At 43.3% G+C, this 3,724-nt stretch overlaps 1 protein-coding gene across 1 annotated transcript in view; it reads left to right on the plus strand.

Moving 5' to 3' along the window:
* LOC102476570 (galectin-7) overlaps positions 1 to 3,724 on the plus strand; it is a 16,199-nt gene that overhangs the window by 4,333 nt on the left and 8,142 nt on the right. The window lies entirely within an intron of this gene.

A 3,724-nucleotide genomic window follows, 5' to 3' on the forward strand; every position in this document is an offset into this window, starting at 1 on the left:
GCTTGCTTTCTCACTTTCCTTCTCTCTCTCTCACTCTGTCCCTCTCTGGTCAAATTAAAATAAATAAATAAAAGTTAAATTAAAAAAAAAGCTTTTTAAAAAAACGCATATTTGATAACTGCAGTAAGCTCTATAGCCCCAGCTAGGTGCTACTTTATAGTACATTCATTCGACTCACTGAGGTTTATGCCTAAAGTCAGATTTGTGTTCATAGACATGTATATATCAGCTGTGCTTGCTATTGGAGTTATTTAGATTAATTAAGTTCATCAGTGAATCAATAAAACGTGGGGGGAGAAAGGCACAGAAAGCAACTATAGATACCAGAGACAGTGTGGGAGGAGGGCGGGACACGGTAGAGGGTGAGAGATAGGGAATCAAGGATGGGCAAAGAAAAAAAAAAAGCAAAATATACAGGAAACAAGAAATGGAAACATATTTGTCGATGATAACACGTATGTTGATGTGCTTGACTGAGCCAATATACAGTGTATTCTGGATGGGAAATCTCATTTTGTATGCGGTAATGATGTACAGTGAATGAATGTAAATAAATAAATTTAAATTTAAAAAAAAGAAAGTGAAAAAAGAAAAGCAAGAATTATTGATTTAATTTTATTTATTTATTTTTTTAAAATTTAACCAGAGAGACAGAGAGAGAAAGTGAGAAAACAGGCTGCCAGGTCTGGGACTCGAACCATGGTGAGCTATGTGGGAGTCTAGTGCCTTAACAACCACGCCAACTGCCTGCCCCATCTTCACACTCTTAAGGTCCTGGCTGGGCTGAGAATGAAATGGACATAAAATAGATTAACAAGGGAAAAGAAAAATGTATTAATCTAAGTTTTATGTGACACAGAGCCCTTTTAAGTACATGAAGCCCCAAAGAAGTAGCAAAACCTAAATGTTTCTATATTAGGTTGAACAGAGAGAGACTATTGTGGAAAAGTAAGGAGAGGATGGTCAGGAGGTTACAGAAGATACCATTATGTTAACACTGGCTGTTGGGACAGAGTTGTCTCAGCTCTGACCCCATGGAAGGATGTGTCTTTTCTTCTGATATGGGGAGAGCATCTTTCACAAGGGAGTTTTTTCTCCCATTTTCAGGGAACAAAGGGGAGATCAGAATTTCTTCTCAGGGCCAGTAGGTGGCGTGGTGGTTAAGGCACAGGATCCTACATGACCAACTCTGCAGGTCAAGTTCCAAACCTGGCGGCTTGAAAAATCATGCCAGGCGTGTGTGCGTGCATACCCTAAATCCCAAAAGAATGGAGGAGAAGGGATTGCAGTGTGGCCATTCACCCTGGGGCTGATTTCTTTCTTTCTTTCTGTTTCTCTCTGGCAAGTGCATGCATCCTATGGCAAAATAAATAAGTAACCCCCCCAATAAAAAAAGGGTGTTCTCACACCAGTTATTGGTTGAGTTCCTTTAGCACAAAGTAATCTTTATACTAAGGGGTTATTTTGGGGGGCATCTTCAGCCACCCTTCACCATCAGCTGACACATGCATTACGGAATGTGGCCTATTCACACAATAGAAGAATTGAAAAACATATGGGCCCGTGTGTGTGCGCATGCCCCAAATCCTGAGAACAGAATGGAGACGAGATTACAATGTGGCCATCCTGGGAGGTGATTTCCCACTTTTCCTCTTTCTCTGTCTTTCTTTCTCTTTCCAGGTGAGTACACACGCCCTATGGCAAACTTAAAAAAAAAAAAAAAAGGCCCATTTACAATATAAAAATTATCTAAGAAGCTATTATAAACATTTTGTTAACTTTCATATATTGTGTTTATAATGTTTTATGGAACTCTGACAAATTAAATCAGCTAATTAGCCTTGTGATTCCAACTCAACTCTTTGAGTGAGAGAGACAGAGAGACAGAGATCCCCAACAAGGTCTTCATGGTACAACCTGCCCTCAGCCTGAGCCAGCCCCAGATCATAGCTTATTCAGACCTTCCTGTATGGGTCAGCCTCACAAGCATTGTGTTACAACTATGGTACTGTTTAGGCCCTGAATTAATTAATTTTTTAAAGAACTAGTGACTTAATTTTATTTATTATTATTTTTAAAAATTTGAACAGAGAGAGAGGAAAAATGAGAAAACAAGCTGCCAGGTCTAGGACTCGCACAGCAATCAGCCATGTGGGAGTCCAGTGCCTTAACCATCACGCCACCTGCCGCCCCTACCCCTGAATTTATTTTAAAAACATGATTTCCAGGGGCCGGCAAGTGGCATGGTGGTTAAAGGCGCTGGACTCCCACATGGCTGACCACGGTTCAAGTCTCGGATCTGGTGGCTGGCTTTCTCACTTCCTCTCTCTCTCTTTCTCTCTCTCTCTCTCTCTCTGATCAAACTGGAAAATAATAATGATAATAATAATAATAAATAAAGTTAAATAAAATAATTCTTAAAAAATTAAAAACAAACAAAAACATGATTTCCACTAAAATAAAATAGTATTGGAAAACTTAAATGCAGGACTGGAACCGTGGTGGGCCTTGGCACCTGCTGTCCCCAAAATGATTATATTTTTTAATCATTTAAAAATTTTAAGGGCCAGCAGGTCACGTGGTGGTGAAGACGGCTGGCTCCCACATGGCTGACTGAGGGGTGTGAGTCCTGGATCTGGCAGCGCATACTCAGGAGTCACAGAAGGACAACAGCCATGTGGTTCACTCCCAGCAGCCCCCTGGAGTAGTTGAGTCATGGAGGCTGATAGCAAAATGGTGAGACAGGCCTGGGGGCCAGGGGTGGAAAGTCATTTTTTTTTTAATCTTTTCTTTAACTGAGTTGATTTTTTAAAGAATTATTTTATTTAACTTTATTTAATTTTTTTATTTGACCAGAGAGGGACAAAGCAAGAGAAAGAGAAAGTGAGAAAGCAAGCTGTCAAATCCGGGACTCAAACCACGGTTGGCCACATGGGAATCCAGTGTTCTTAACCACCAAACCCGCTGGCCCTGCCAAGTCATTTAAAAAAAAAATTAATACTTTTATTTAGTAGTAGTATTATTTTTAATTTTGACCAGAGAGAGACAGAGTGGGGGGGTGGGGGTGGGCAGGGGCCAGAGAGCAAGCCACCAGGTTCAGTACACGAACCGCGATTGGCTATGTGGGAGTCTGGAGCCTTAACCACCACGCCACCTGCAGGCCCCTGTGAGTCAGTGTTTAGCTCCTCAGGGTTTCTGAGGTGACGATGGTGATGGTCACACAACAAGAGAAGGTACTTACTCCCTCAGAACGACACACATGAAAATGCCGAAGTGGCCCAGGGGTAAGCAAGTGCCCCACGAGGCTGGAAGCGTATGGAAAACACCCTGGCCTGTGCTGGGTCCCGAGGAGCTGGAGGGCCGGGAAAGGCAGTTGCAGGGTGACGGGGCCTGTGACAGTGCTTCCCTTTCTCTCTCCTCGCAGGTGAGCATGCAGGATCTAGATCACACGAAAAGGGCAAGTTTTATGTTAAATAAACACACGCGGAAGAGAGCCAGCCCTCCAGCCCCCTCAGTACTCACAGCTCAGCCCTCAAACCATTAGTTCACAGGAGGCCTCCACTTGGGGTCAGCTCCACAGGGCTCCCTTCCCTCTTCGTTCTGTGTCTGTAACTCCTTTCCAAGAGAGACAGAGAGAGGGAGAGACTCCAGCCTCCCATCGCAGACCCCAGGCTGACTCCTGCACCCTCAGAGGCACTGGCCCACAAAGACGACCTCCCCTGCT

This window comes from Tupaia chinensis, unplaced genomic scaffold, assembly GCF_000334495.1.
Source record: "Tupaia chinensis unplaced genomic scaffold, TupChi_1.0 Scaffold138910_1, whole genome shotgun sequence".
Lineage (NCBI taxonomy): Eukaryota > Metazoa > Chordata > Mammalia > Scandentia > Tupaiidae > Tupaia > Tupaia belangeri.